We start from the raw sequence: 15992 nt of genomic DNA, 5'->3' as shown, positions 1-15992 counted from the left end.
TTCAACACTAAAGTCTCTCAGTCTGAGGTTAAGGGGAATCCTGTGCCCTAAGCTCTATGTTCTGATCACCAGGCACTGCAGGAGACACTTGAAGGTGTCTGTGACAATCAGTATCTCCTTCTCAAGTCGGTGCCGAGGTAGAACTGCTGGCTCCACAGGATGCCTGTGCAACACCAGCAGGAGCACCCCAGAAGCAGAGTGTGGAGCTGGAGGATTCAAGTTGTAAGTGTGTAGCTGAGCAGATTGACAAAGTTACCACTTGTGGTTGTGCTGTCAAAGCAAGGGCTTGTGTTGGCACTGCAGGAGTTGGGTCTTTCTGTTCTAAGAGAGCCTGGCGACATGAGTGGGGTGGAAGAGATCCCCAGCCCCTGCCCGTGGAGCAGCAGCAGTGGGCGGTCCGTGCGGCAGGAGCGAGGGCTGGGCGGCTGCCCGTGGGCAGGAGGATCTCTGCCGCCCGCCGCCCTGTGCGGAGCAGAAAGGCGCTGCTCCCGGCCGGGCGCCAGCGGGGCCGGCGGCTGCCATCGCTCCTTGCCGGGCCCCGCCGGACACGGCCAGCGCTCCGGGCACCATTCCTGCCCCGGCGGCGGCGGCAGTGTGGCGGGGGATTTCTGTGTGCGTCCCGCTGGGAGCGCGGGGTTGCCGGGGCCGGGGCCGGTCGGGCGGGGGAAGCGGCCCGGGGCGCGGGGCCGGTTGGGGGCCGTTTGGGGCGAGGCGGCCCCGGCGGGCGGAGCGGCAGCGCCCCCTGGCGGGCCCGCGCGGGGCTGTCCCCCCGGCCCCGACACACACGCCCGGCCCCGCCCGCGCCGGTTCCTGCCCGGCCGCAGCCCCGGCTCCTCTCCCCGTGTCTCCCAGGGCGCAGTAATACACCGCCGCGTCCCCGCGCCGGGGCCGGGCGAGCCACAGGGCGCTGGAGCGGCGGTCTGCCGACACCCACAGCCGCCCCGGCGGGTCCCGCAGCTCTTTGGAGTCTTTGAGAGTGCTCAGGAGCAGCGCGGGGCCTCGTCCCGGGAGCTGACGGTACCAGTGGATGTAGTCATAAAAATTTATATTGGGGTGCGAGCAAGTGATGTTGATGCCGATGCCCTCGGGGGTCTCTGCCATCTGCTGCTGCTGTACCTGGGCTCCTCCTGCAGCTGCTGCTGGGAAAGGAGAACGAAAGGACAACTCTTAAATATGGTCCAGCTCTGATGGCGCTTGAAGCAGAGAATTTGTCAGGAACTGTAGCAGTGACACAGGACAGGAACAGATGGGGACATGGGCCTACCAACACAGATCAAGAGTGATCCTGGTGTGGGTGTCCAGAGGGATTAGAGGAGGAAGGGAGGTAAGCTGAAATTTATGCATGCGGAGATTAAATAAAAGTCAGATCAGTGGATGGATGGATGGATGGAGAGAGAAGACCAAGAGGGGAAGTGGGTGTTACAGCAAAGGACAGAGGACTATATTGAGGGCAATAAGAACTGTAGAATGAACAGGGGAAGGAGAGGGTGCATGCAAAGGTAGACATGAATGCAGAGCAGGTCTACCGACAGAAATGATGAAGACATTGGGAAAATAGCAAGGGGAGACTCGGAGACACAAAAGATGGCAGAGAGGCAGGAGGGGGAAGAGTTGGCGCCGGGCTCCCCGGGGAACACGCCGGGCACAGCCCCAGCCCCATCCACCGCCGCCAGCCCCACGCACCCAGCAGCAGCGCGGCCAGCCCCGCCAGCCCTGCGCCCCGGCACCGCCCCATCCCGCCGCCCGCGCCTCGCTGCCCCCCGCCAGCCCCGGCTCTCTGCTAAGGACGCACCGCCTCCTCCCTGTTTCCTCCTCTCCTCATCTGCGCAGCCGCCAGCTCCGCCCCGGGGCTCAGTCCTGCGCCGGCACAGCTCGGGGGCTCTCCCCGGCACGGGTACCGCTTTTCCCAGCTGGGAAACGGACTCTCCAGCAAGAAGAAGCCTGCACAGCGCCAGCGGCAGCCTGGCACTTCAGAGAGGCCTTGTCCCAGCACATGGACGAGCTTCCCAGAGCTCTCTCCGAGCCCAGGGGATGGAACCAGCAGCCACTCATTTCCCGTGGCTGGGGGTGAGGAGGCTGAGAACCTCCCTTCAGCTGCTGCTCTGCAGCCCCAGCACAATGCCTAGGAGTTGTGTTGGGGCAGAGGGAGTGTGAGAACAAATATACCCATGCGTGGGGAAGGGTCAGGGAGGGCAGGGGTGGTGGTGAATCCCAGTGTCAGAATATAGGTGAGAAGGGACCTCCAGAGGTCATTTGCATCAGCCTCTGCTCAGAACAAATCAGGTTGCTCAAGGTCACATTCAGTCCAGCCTTGAACACCTCCCAGGATGGAGATTGCACAGCCTCCCTGGGAAACCCCTTCCTTGACTCACTATTTCTTTTAGCCTACTGCTTCAGGAGAATTCCCCATGTTCCAGCTGATGTCCATTGCCTCTACTGCTGTCATTGGGCACTTCCAGAGGCAAAGCCCATCTACTCCTTCTCCTCTGAACAAGTGGTTCCTGGACCTGTTCAGAATGCTTTACCTATACACAGCTCAGTGTAGCGCCTGTTCCCCCCTTGTCAGTGTTTGCCAAAGCCTCGGTGGGCGTGCCCTCCTTCCCACCTCTCATGTTGCTCATGAAATCAAGAAACAGTGTTGGTCCTACTGCTGATCCCTGAGAGACCCCACTAGAACCATAGAATCATTTAGGTTGGAAAAGACCCTTGGGATCATCGAGTCCAACCATCAACTCCACTCTACAAAATTCTCCCCTACACCATATGCCCTAACACCACATCTAAAGGACTCTTAAACACATTCAGGGATGGTGATTCCACCACCTCCCTGGGCAGCCTATTCCAGTGTCTGACCACTCTTTCTCTGAAGAATTTCTTCCTAATGTCCAGTCTAAACCTACCCTGTTGCAGCTTGAAGCCATTCCCTCTTGTTCTATCGCTAATTACCTGTGAGAAGAGACCAGCAGCAACCTCTCGACAATGTCCTTTCAAGTAGTTGTAGAGAGCGATGAGGTCTCCCCTCAGCCTCCTCTTCCTCAAACTAAACAGTCCCAGCTCCTTCAGTTGCTCCTCATCAGATTTATTCTCCAGGCCCTTCAACAGCTTCGTTGCCCTCCTCTGCACTCGCTCCAACAGCTCGATACCTCTCTCATATTGAGGTGCCAAAACTGGACACAGTACTCAAGGTGCGGCCTCACTAGCATTGAGTACAGGGGGGCAATCGCCTCCCTACTTCTGCTGGTCACACTATTTCTAATACAAGCCAGGATGGCATTGGCTTTCTTGGCCACCTGGGCACACTGCTGGCTCATGTTCAGCTGCTTGTCAATTAGAACCCCCGGGTCCTTTTCTGCCAGGCAGCTTTCCAGCCACACTTCCCCAAGCCTGTAGTGATGCATGGGGTTGTTCTGGCCCAAGTACAGGACCTGGCAGTTGGCCTTGTTAGAAGCTCATACCGTTAGCGTTGGCCCATCGATCCAATCTATCCAAGTCTCTCTGTAGAGCCTCCCTATCCTCATGCAGATCAACACTCCTGCTTAACTCGGTGTCATCTACGAACTTACTGATGATACACTCTATGTCCTTATGAAGGCCATCAATAAAGATGTTAAACAGAAATGGTCCCAACACTGTGCCCTGAGGAACACCACTTGTGACCGGCCGCCAGCTGGATTTAAGTCCATTGACCACCACTCTTCGGGACCACCCATCCAGCCAGTGCTTGACCCAGCAGATCGTATGCTCTTTCAGGCCATGAGCAGCCAGTTTTTCCATGAGAATTCTATGCGGAACAGTATCAAATGCTTTTTGAAAGTCTAGGTAGACAATATCCACAGCCTTTCCCTCATCCAATAATTGGGTCATCTTATCATAGAAGGAGATCAGGTTTGTCAGGCAGGACCTACCTTTCAGAAACCCAGGCCGACTGTGCCTGATCCCCTGGTTGTCCATTATATGACTTGTAAAGGCACTCAAGATGATCTGCTCCATGACCTTCCCTGGTACCGAGGTCAGACTGACAGGTCTATAGTTTCCCGATCCTCCTTTCTGCCTTTCTTGTAGATGGGCGCTACATTTGCTCCCCTCCAGTCCATTGGGACCTCTCCAGTTAGCCATGACTTCAGGCAAATAGTGGAAAGCAACTTGGCGAGCACGTCTGCCAATTTTTTCAGGACTCTTGGATGTAACCCATCCGGTCCCAAGGCTTGTGTGCATCCAAGTGGTGTAGCAGGTCACTGATCACTTCCTCTTTAATTGTCATGACCTCGTGCAGCTTCCCCTCCCTGTCTCCCAGCTCTTGAGGCTGGGTGCCCAGGGAACAGCTCGTTCCACTGCTAAAGACAGAGGCAAAGGAGGCATTGAGCACCTCAGCCTTTTCCTCATCCTTTGTGACTATGTTTCCCTCTGCATCCAATAAGGGAGGGAGATTTCCCCTAATCCTCCCTTTGTTGTTAATGAATTTATAGAAACATTTTTTGTTATCCTTAACAGCTGTAGGTAGGTTGAGCTCTAGCTGCGCTTTGGCTCTCCTAATTTTCTCCCTGCATAGCTTCACTACATCTTTATAGTCTTCATGGGAGACCTGCCCCCTCTTCCAAAGGTCATAGACTCTCCTTTTGTTCTTGAGGTCCAGCCAAAGGTCCCTATTTAGCCAGGCTGGTCTCCTTGCCTGCCTACTTGTTTTTCGGCACACAGGGACAGCCTGCTCCTGTGCCTTTAAGGCTTCTCTCTTGAAGTAGGTCCAGCCTTCCTGGGCTCCTATATCCTTCAGGGCAGCCTCCCAAGGCATTTTGTCAAGCAGTCTTCTGAACAGGTCAAAGTTTGCCCTCTGGAAGTCTAAGGTGGCAGTTTTACTAACCCCTCTCCTTGTTTCTCCAAGGATCAAAAACTCAGTCATCTCACGATCACTGTGCCCTAGACGGCCACCAACCCTTACTTCCCCCACAAGTTCTTCCCTGTTCACAAGAAGCAGGTCCAGGAGGGCACCTTCCCTGGTCAGCTCACTTACCAGCTGTGTGAGGAAGTTATCCTCCACACATTCCAGGAACCTCCTGGATTGTTCCCTCTCTGCTGTGTTGTATTCCCAGCAGATACCCAGGAGGCTGAAGTCCCCCACGAGAACAACGGCAAGTGACTGCAAGTTTTCTCCCAGCTGCTTACAGAAAGCTTCATCCACCTCTCTGCTTTGGTTGGGAGGTCTATAGCAGACTCCCACAGCGATATCAGCTTTTTTGGCCCTTAACCTAATCCAAACACTCTCCACCCCGTCATCACTATACTTGATTTCCGAGCTCTCATAGCATTCTCTAACATACAGGGCCACTCCACTGCCTCTTCTTTCCTCTCTATCCCTCCTGAACAGCTTGTAGCCATCGATTGTGGCACTCCAGTCGTGCGAGGCATCCCACCACGTTTCTGTGATAGCCACTATGTCATAGTTTTCCTGGTGCATCATGGCTTCAAGCTCCCCCTGTTTGTTGCTCATACTGCATGCATTGGTATAGATGCACTTCAGATGAGCTAATGATTCCAACACCTTTTTCTGAGTGTGGGCCCCATTTCCTACCAGACCCTTCTCAGGTGCTTCCATGATTTCTAAACATCTCTCCCTTCTCTCAGATGAAATGGCAGCATGACAGTCCTCACTAGTCCACCATCCTTCAAGCCCTGGCATGCTTCCCTCAGGTTTACTCCTGACAGGCCCAGTTATCTCCCCTTCCCCCCTCATATCTAGTTTAAAGCCCTGTCAATGAGCCCTGCTAACTCCTGCCCCAGAATTCCTTCCCCCTTCTGGGACAGGTGCATCCCACCTGCCACCAGCAGGCCAGGTGTCTTGTATTAGTAGCCTATGATCAAAAAGCCCAGAGCCCTGCCAATAACACCAGTCCCAGAGCCACGAGCTGACCTGTTGCCTCTTCCTGTTAATTTCCTCATTCATGATTGCCACTGAAGGGATAGAGGAGAATACAACTTGTGTTCCTGATCCCTTAAGCAGCCGTCCCAAGGCTCTAAAATCTCTTCTAATCGATTTTGGGCTCCTTCTACCCACTTCATCACTACCCACCTGAAATACTAAGAGGGGGTAGTAGTCAGAGGAGTTTACTAGGGCCGGAAGTTTGTCCAACACATCCCTGACCCGTGCCCCAGGGAGGCAGCAGACTTCCCTGTGAAGTGGGTCAGGAGGGCATATCGGCCCCTCTGCCCCCCTCAGGAGAGAGTCACCCACAACAATGACCCATCTGCTTTTCTTTTTGGAGACAGTTGTGATGCTGGGTCCATGGCAACTTGGTCTTTCTGACATTTCTGGCCTGGGTGTATCGTCCTCCTCTCCAACAGCCAGTTCCTCCTGCAGGACTCCATACCTGTTCTGCAAGGGTAACTGGGAAGCTGGGAGGGGCTGGGAGGGGATTCACCTGCTTCCCCAAGCAGGGACCTGTTTCCATTCCCCCTCGTCTCTGTGATCCCCTCCTACTGCCTGGTGATGAGAGGGGAAGGGGTCCTCTGATTTGTGTGGGGCCTCAACCTGTTCCCTTTCTCTCAGGGAGTGGGTCCACCAGTCAATCTCCCTCTCACATTCCCTGATATTCCTCAGCCTCTCCACTTCCTCCTTCAGCTCAGCCACCTCACTGAACAGATCATTTACCTGTTCACATCTGACACAGGTGTTGTCTCTGCTGCCCTCCATTGCAAGTGCCAGGCTCTGGCACTCTCTGCAGGAGGAGGCCTGGACACCCACGTGTTTGCATGGGACCTCTGTCTGGGTGCCCGCAGCTTTTCTAACAATAGCCTTCGACTGGGTAGCAACCATGGCTGGATCTCTACAAGCAAGTGACACCTTGTGACACGAGGGTCAGTTGGGGTGAGCGCCCTCGTCCTCTGACCACCTAGAGGGATTGAATTTACCTCCTGCACTGGCAGAGGCTCGGCACCGTGACCTACAAGCTGCAGCTATCCAGGGCACACACAAGCACTGGTTGCTTGCTCTGTACTCTGTCGGCAGGGACTAGTCCCTGCCCTCCCTGAGGCTTCTTATAAGCTGGTGGCTTGATCAACCGGGGGTGGTGCTGTCTCGACCCAGGCTCACTCAGCAGCCTGCCCACCAACTGACTGCCCCCAGCACAAGCCGATGGCTTTTCCTGGCTTTGAAAACCACCAAAAAGAGCTTTTTGTGGGCCCCTTTTGCTGCAGATCCCTTCCCCAGTGCAGTCTTACCTGCCCTGAAACTGGTCTCTGTAGCAATAAAGCTGGTCTCCAGAAACGAGTATGTGTCTGCCAGCTGGGCTTTGCACCACTGCTCATAACTCTTTCTGCCTTACACTCCAGCCAATTTTCCTCTCACCTTATCATGCTCCAACCCATTTATCCCCAATTTGGCTCTGAAGAAAGTAGGAGAGAGGGTGTCAAAGGTCTTGCTAAACTCTACGGACACTCATGCCTTCCCTTCTCCACAGTGCCTGTTACCTCCTGAGAAAGCAATGAGCTTGGCCATCAGCTTCTCAGCTCGGAAGCACCTTCATGGAGAGGGAAACCAGCCCTGGATGAGCTCTCCCGGAAGAGCTCCCTGGCACTCATCTCTACGGGGTCACTACAGGGAAGTGGAGGAGCCCTCAGCTGCCTTATCTCCAAGCTGGATGTGAGTCCAGGCAGACAAACCTTCAGGCAGGGATATGGGCTCAGGAACTTTCTGTACTGTGCATAGCCCTTGTTTGAATGAGGGTATCTCTGGACAGCCCTGCGGGACAGCAGTGGGCTTTGGGGGAGTGTCGCCTTGGATCCAATGTCCTTCCCTCCCAGGGACAGTTGCTGGGTGCTCAGACTGAGACTCCAATATAGGACATGCACATTCTGGGCATGAACATCAAAGCTGTCATCAGTTCTTTGGCTCCTCCTGTGAAATCCGCAGGGACTGTTCTTCTGCTCACAGCGTAGTGATATCAGACTCTGTGTTCCTTTCATTCAGGACCTGTTTGGGAAAAGGTCTCAGCCCCTGCCTGGCACAGCACCAGGCCTGTGAAGAGCACAAGTACTTTTGGCATTGGCTTGGGCATGAGGGTGGGCTGTGTCCCATCCCAGACACAGTACACAGTGCTTTGGAAGCAGATCCACTCAGGGATGGCCAGCACATGGTGGGCAGGATATCTCGGTGTTCACCTTGCCGAGAAAGCTATTCACAACCTTTGAACTCTCTAGCACTGGGGAAAGCAGCTGTGTCCTGGCCTGGAGAGGCAGGGAGCGGGGACCGCCAGCCATGCTGAGGCATTCCCAATATTGTCACAATGAATTCAACTAAGGATTAAGGTTGGAGTGGAACCATCTTTGTTGTGGCCTGCAATCAGCAATGGCAGAGCATCAACTGTGCAGAGACAGAAGAAGGAGGTCTCAGAAGGCAGGGTCTACATTTCAGTGCCTCTTCCCTGGACACATCTCCAGCAGGCTGGTGCCATCACCACTCCACTGCACTCGGGATCCTTCTGACCCTGGGAACCTGCTGCTCTGTGGTGCTCATGGAGAGAGCAGTGGACAGTATCCCTGCCATAACCAGCACATGCCCTCTTGATGATACACAGGGACACACACACAGAGGCTTGGGCACAAATTTGTGCTCCCGTGTATAGCCACTAAAGCCTGGCTACTTACAAGTACACAAAAGATAAGAACACACACAGGAACACCGTGAACCATGGACTCTGCTGAGGACCGGGCAGTGTTAAGCAGGCTGGGACCAAAATCTGGCAGTGCAGCATCTCAGGAAGCAACATCAAGTGACGACGAGGGTGAGCTGAGGAGCGAGGGAAAGAGAAGGACATGGCAGGTCCTCCTGCACAGGGGCCCATGGGCTGCCAGCTGAGGATGGCTGAAGATTTGTCCTGAGAACAACATTTCAAACAGCCCCAACAGGTGACCCAAGCTGACATGTCTTTCCTGCCCTGGAACCATACAGCAATTGAGTTTACCCTTCCACCCGCACTGCTGCATTCCTGCCCTGGAAATCCTGGGGCCTTTCATCCCAGTGATCACAGGAAATCTTCACTGGGGAATGGGCATGGAACAAACCTGGAAATGAAAAGGCAGCAGTGTTGGAAACCAAAGCACAGCCCGTATCATTAGCTGTGATGGTTTGCATTCAAGATGAGCTTGTGCGAAAATTGTTACCTCTGCAAAGGGTGCCTCTGGTGCTGCGGCAATGAAGGGCAGGTATAAAAGCCAGCCCAAGTCCCTGCTCTCTCATCCACTTCTCTGGCCTCCTTGTCCTTGGGAACCAGGTGAGTCTGCAGCTCCTTCTCCTCTTCCAAAGTGACATCTCCTCAATGGACATCTCAGCTCTCTCCTGTCCTGTGGTTTGCATGTTCTTGTCATGCTAGAGGGAAGTGTGGAGAAGGGTAGAGAGAGGCTGGGATGTGGCAGAGGGGCTTTTGGTCTACAGACTAGGAGAGAGTCACTCCAGGCCAGGCTGCTCAGTATAGGGTGATGAAAACTGTGTGTCTCCTGGCTGAGCTGCCAGCTCCCCACCCAGAAGTGGTCGTGGCTCTTTTCCTAACAGGCTGCTCCTCACCCACCCTTATGCTCTCTTCCTCTCTGATCCTCTCCCAGGTGCATATCCACACTCGAGACATGTCCTGCTACAACCAGTGCCTGCCCTGCCGGCCCTGTGGCCCGACCCCACTGGCCAACAGCTGCAATGAGCCCTGTGTCAGGCAGTGCCAGAACTCCACCGTCGTCATTGAGCCTCCTGCTGTGGTGGTGACCCTGCCTGGCCCCATCCTCAGCTCCTTCCCACAGAACACCATTGTGGGATCCTCCACCTCCGCTGCTGTTGGCAGCATCCTCAGCTGTGATGGAGTGCCCATCACCTCTGGGTGCTGTGACCTCTCTGGCATTTCCAGACGCTACAGTGGCAGAAGGTGCCTCCTCTGATAAAGATGCTGGGAAAGCCCCAGGGAAACACCTCGAGCAACGCAGAACATGATGCTGGGCAAGGGATTGAGATTTAGGATGTGTTTTCGGTGTAGCTGAAGGGCTTTGCTTTTCTCTCCATTTTCTTTATTTGCTTTGGTTCCCCTTTGCAGCATGGTCCCACTAATGCCAGCCTGGTGGGTACCTTCTGTCTCCTCTTCCTCTATGGGGCAGGCAGACAGACATCGTGCAAGAACTTCTCTGTGGTTAAGGACCGCAGAGTTTCCGTGGCTGTCAGGGCTCCATGAACTTGCGGCCCCCACCTGGAGTGACTTTGTTTCCCTCTTTGGGCTCATTAAAGTTCTGCTGCATTCAAGCCTGGCCTCCATGGTGTTCTTCCCTCTGTGGACATTGTCTAAGCTACCGAAGGAGAAGGGTGTTGCTCTGGGGTGGAAAGGGGTGAGGGAACAAGGAGACCTGTCACCATTTGCAGAGGAGTGGGAGGCTGGGATGGCTCGCAGGGCCTCCTCTCTTGAGCACCATTCGTTAGAGCTGAGGAAGATATCCTGAGGAAGATATCCACTGCTCTGCTGCCAGTGACCATCAGGCCTTGCCTTGCTGTTATCTTTGCCCCTTCCCAGGAAGGCAGAAGACCCTGAGGTGTCAGCAGCCCCATGAGCTCTTGGAGAAGGGCATTCCTCTTGCTATGGCCAGAGCTGCTCTGGTGTGGCAGGGGGTGAATGTGGGTCTGCAGAAGATGATTTGTTCTGCAGAATGGCAGGAGTGGTTAAGCAGGAAACAGCCCTTGGGATGGCCCATAGCTGCCACTCCACGTTCCTCTCCCCTCCACCAACCAATCCAGGGGCCATGGCCAACACGTGTGTGCAGGAGTAGCTGAGAAATGCACCCGTGCTGCTGAATGCGTTGAGGCTGGAAACTGGAGCTAAGCCTGTGGGAGCTGAGGGCAGTCAGCACAGAAACGGGGACAGTGAAACGGTATATTTCTGAGGGAGATCATATTGCTCTGATACAGAGCATGCAGGGCTGATTCCTTCCTTACCTGTAGGGTCTGAAGAACTGGCCTAGATTCCTCTAGAGGGGCTGAGAGCTGGTGTCAGGAGTCCTGGTTCTCAGTGGTGTGTGTGCATGATCGTGGTTGTGTACACGTTCCTCTCACTGTGCTGATGTGTGCACTTGTAGTAAAATTGATATTAACTTGAAAAGTGAAATATAGCATGTATCTGAAGCAACCAAGGGAACCTGCCACTGCTGCTAGAAGTCATCTATACAGCCCCAACCATGTTTCAGTAATTATAGAGAAATAGTAACTAGACATGATTAATCTAAGATTAGAGGAGAAGTAGTTAAAAGGTAATTTCGGCAGGGGGAGATCACAACCACTGACTCATTGATACCACCTACTTATAAGAGAACCGTGGATGAAGAGGACAGAGTCTGCATACTAACACACAAAGGAAGCAAAGAAACCTTGACCAATCATTAAAGAGAATAGAAACGCATATGTATCAATTATTAGAATATGTAATAATCAGTGTATAAAAAGGGAAATTTTAAAACCTAAGGGGCGCTCCCTTGGAACGAGCACTCAATTTCTGTGCAGTAATGGAATAAACTTGGAAATACCTCTGCTCTGTGTGTTATTGGCCTGCACACTGGGTAAAGAACCCAGATTTGGGACAACATATTCACACATACATTCATGTGCCTGTCGTAGAAGGGTACACTTGTTTATTTACTGCATAGAGGACAGGGTCAGACAAGCTGTCAGGGAGACCCTCCCGTTGAGTCACAAGGTTCAGAAAGGACCCCCTTGCTTTCTAAAGTCCTTCTCAGAGAGGAGGCTGGCTGCAGCTGGATCCAAGCCTAGTCCCAGACTTGGTCAATGGGATATGTCTAAAGGACTACATATGCACAATTAATCCTTTATATCACTTAGCTAAGATTTCAAAGTTTAGCATGTTATTAGTCACTTACCGAGAATCTGTTGCGGCAAGGAATCTCTCAACCTTGAGGAGCAGAACCCACTCAAGGGAAGATCCTGGCATGCAGCCCTCTGCCATGCAGGAGAGGTCCAAGGGCTCTTGGGCTATCCACTATTTATAGAGTAAGAGAATTGACCTATAGACATATTCACATGTGAACAAAATATCTAGGTCCCCACTCCAGACAGTGTTTTGACTGTGTTGCCAGCCATCCCCCAAAGTCCAGGTGCAACTCATCACAACTCCCACTGATGGTTATGGCTTGAGCAGCAGCCGAGGAGGGGAAAGGGGGAGAGCACACTGCCAGACACGTACACTGATGGAGGAGAGCACGAATGTGTGTGACTGGTCTGTATATTTGTAATTGTGTGGGCGTAGGTGTGTGTATATGTGTGCTTTAGTGTGTGTGCTTCTGTGTAGAGGAGCATGCATGTAATCTGTATGCAAATGCATGCATGCAGGAGTGTAAGCACGTGTGTGTGAATATCTGTGCGTACACATTTGTGTGTGGGGTGGCTGTGCGTGTTGGTATGGAGATGGGCTCCTTTGGAAATGTGTGTGCACACACCTCGTTATAAGTGCACAGGAATGAGTTGCTCTTTGGGTGTGTGTCAGCTGACGTGTGTGGTTGTGCTCATGTGTGTGAGTTTGTGTGTGCACTGAAGGGGAAATTCAACTTGTAACTGCTCAGCAGTGGTAATTTGTGACCAAGGAATGATCTGCCACAGAGGGCATGAAGGCCCAAATGCAGCAGGGGTTAAAGTGGCTGGCAGCAGGAGTGCGGAGACAGAAGGACTCTCTGGAAGGGAGAGCAGTTTCCCTTGGTGATGAGAAACAGCTGCAGCATTGTCTTGTAGCAACCCTGGAATGGGAATGGTGAGTGGCCACCTTTGGGCAGCAGAGCTGGTGCTGAGGGATAGACCCAATGCCAGGCTGAGGTGTCCCATGCACCATTCACAGGACTGGTGCTGCTGCCAGTGTATGTAACAAATCATCTCCTGATTCATCTTTGCAGACTCCTTGTAGAACTGCTTATGGTGGTAGGACTCTGGCCAATACGTTGACCATTTGGTGGTCGGTTGGTTGTTTTTTTTTTTGTAAATCTAAGCATAAGCATGTGTTTCATTTGCCTCAAATGGTACAATAAAATTCCGCAACAGCAGACATATTTATGCGTGTGCATGCCTATGAGTGTGCATAGCTAGGTGTGCATGTGTGTGCACCCATGAGGGCATTTCAAAGGTCTTGATGAAGTCAAGGTACACCCCAGGCAGTACCCCTCCCCTTCCCACAGTGCCTGTCACCTCCACATAGAAAGCAATGAGGTTGGTGAGGCATCATTTGTTCTAGTTTCACTCCTAGTGGCATCTGAAGGACCAGCACAGGCATGGAGACTCTCCCAGAAACTTTCCTGTCTTTGCAGATGAACCTCAATCCTGGGGGACACATAGCAAATGGGACAACTGTGGAAGAATTCATCCATCTTGGCTTCCCAGGCACGTGGCATTTCTGGGTTTCCCTTGTGGTGGTATTTGCACTGACGTGCTCCTTGACAGTAACATGCAATGCATCCATCATAGCTCTCATGTGGACGAACAGCAACGTCTGTACCCCAATGTACTTTCTCCTCTGTAATCTCCCCTTTCTGGAGATCTGGCACACCACTCGTGTTGTTCCCAAAGCCATAGGAGTCATGCTGGGGAGTAGCCAGACCATCTCCTTCAGTGTGTGCATCCTCCAGTTGTTCTTTCTTCTCTCCCTAGGCTCCATCAGTGTTTTCTCCTGTCTGTCACGGCGTATGACCGCTACTTAGACATACACTACCCCTTGAGATACAGCTCCCTCATCAGCAGTGTCCTTTCTGCTTGGCTGGCGCTCAGCTCCTGGCTGGGAGGCTGTCTGTCTGTCTCGCTGCTGGCCTTTCTGACATCCAGGCTGACGTTCTGTGGGCCACATGTCATCAATCATTTCCTCTGTGATATAGATTCCTGCCTTGCCCTCTCCTGCAGTGACATGTGGCCCATGGAGCTAGCAACGTTCCTTACCTCCTAAACTGTTCTGGTGGCCCCCTGTGTGGTTACCCAGCTCTCCTACGTGTACATCACCTCTTCCATGCCCAGAATCATGTCAACCCATGGTCAAAAAAAGGTGTTTTCCACTTCCTCCGCCCACCTCAGTGTTGTCACAATCTGGTATGGTTCCACCATGTTCCTGTATGTCAAGCCATCGGCCCAGAACTCCCTGGATATGAACAAACTCGTGAACACCTTTCACACACTTGTAACTCCTTTGTTGCACCCCTTCAGTTACACACTCAGAAACAAAGATGAGTTGTTCTCATGGTGGGCCTTCCAGAGCAAGTGAAGTGACTTTTCAAAGGGCCTCAGTGGGAGCAAACAGGTACATCCCCTCCCTCCCACGACTTCTACCCTGCCACCAGTTTCCCACTGAGCCCATTTCACTCCACTCACAGCTCACAAATACCATTGAGAAACAGCTCTCCAACAGAACACTGGAAGAGTAGTCCTCCCACAGGTTTGAATTCCAGCTTGCCAAGGGCTTCATTTTGTCAGGGATTCACCTGTGTCCCCTAAATTATTCCCAGCAGCTGGCTCACTGCTTTAGGAAAGGGGCATGTATTTCTCTGTTTAGTTTGACATTTTCTGGAAGGATTTATGTCCCAATCCCGTGGCTGTTTCAGAGAATCATGCTCTGGTTCAACAGAAAATTTGGCAATGTCTGGTATCTCTACCTATAGCCATTATTCCTAACAGAAGTCAGTCAACAAAATTTACACTCCCTCTCCTTCCCTCAATCCTGTATCTTAAGGTATTTTAAAATATTTAATTAAAAATATGCAAATCACTATGCTTCATGCTAGATGTGTCAGGACATTTCCACATCTGAAACTCCACATCAGCTTTTAACAGTCCATCGTGCCACCCGTTTTGGGCTTTGTTGTGGAAACACTTCAATGAGATTGGCAAAGTCCCCAAACTGCAGAACTGTGAAAGGCTGCCTGGGCAGCAACTCTCTTCTCACACTCATTGGGAGGACGTCAGCACTTCCAAAGGGCACTTGCTTGTCCCCCTTCCAATTTTCATTTGAGGCATCATGTTCTCAAAGCTCTTCTTTCTGCACAAGGACACTGAAGGGAGTCCATGTGACCACTTCAGAAGGAGGAGGCATCAAGATGGCAGACACACCTTTAAGATCAGTGTGGGACTGACTTCACCTGAGTGTAGAGCTCTCCATTGAGATGATTGAATCCATACTGAACATCTGCGCCTCCCTTGTGGAAGCAGTGGTGCTTCTGGAGGTAATTTTCCTGTGTCCACCTGTGCTGGGTACTTGGCTCCTAGACTTGCAGCCAGACCCAGGCACCAGTGCCAAGGACAGGCTGATGCCTGCCCTTGTCAGCTGTGCTCTCTTTCTCAGGGGCACTTGGGAAAATCCCTGCGACAGACCACTGAGGCTGGAGAAAAGAACCTGAGCCTGGGTGTGTCCCCAGGTAGCCATCACTGTTTGTCATTCCTTGCTTTTGGGGGAGAACTGTGTCTGTGGAGTGTTGAAGCACTCTGCAGCCCTGGAGAGCAATCAAAAGCAGGACCTGAAGTGTCCAAGGGACCTGAAACACAAAGGAGTGTGGAACACTGAAGGCTCCTGTCAGTTCCCCATCAATGCTTCCTAAAGCCCTCTGAGATAAACAGGGGCATTCAAAGCCTGCAACAGGGCTGGCAGAGCAGACCCACATCACTTGGGAGAGGCAGGCCATCCTGCAGCAGCACTAGGACAACTGCAATCTAGCCTAGGCTTTCTCAGGTGAAGTGGATGATGCTTCATGAGCAACAGACTCCAGTTCATAGGGTGGGGTCCACCTGGAAAGTCAGCACCCTCCACCTGAGCTTCCACATGCATTGCTGGGATGGGATCACCTGAGAATGGATCCCCAGAATGATTCCTGTTGCCTATGGCAGGAAAGAAGATCACTGGGATGTGATTACCAGTTGTTGGACAGAGAAACCAGCATGGGCTCGGGGACATAGGGGTTCCTCCCAGTTGAGCACTGCTGGTTTTCCTGAGAAGGAAAAGAGA

At 52.7% G+C, this 15992-nt stretch overlaps 1 pseudogene; it reads left to right on the top strand.

Moving 5' to 3' along the window:
* The first annotated feature begins 13284 nt into the window (after nucleotides 1-13284).
* On the top strand, nucleotides 13285-14261 carry LOC134524764 (olfactory receptor 6F1-like; annotated as a pseudogene).
* The last annotated feature ends 1731 nt before the right edge of the window (nucleotides 14262-15992 follow it).

Source organism: Chroicocephalus ridibundus, chromosome 17 (genome assembly GCF_963924245.1).
Source record: "Chroicocephalus ridibundus chromosome 17, bChrRid1.1, whole genome shotgun sequence".
Lineage (NCBI taxonomy): Eukaryota > Metazoa > Chordata > Aves > Charadriiformes > Laridae > Chroicocephalus > Chroicocephalus ridibundus.
The sequence above is the reverse complement of the archived record's forward strand: the minus strand, read 5'-3'. Positions and strand labels throughout refer to the sequence as shown.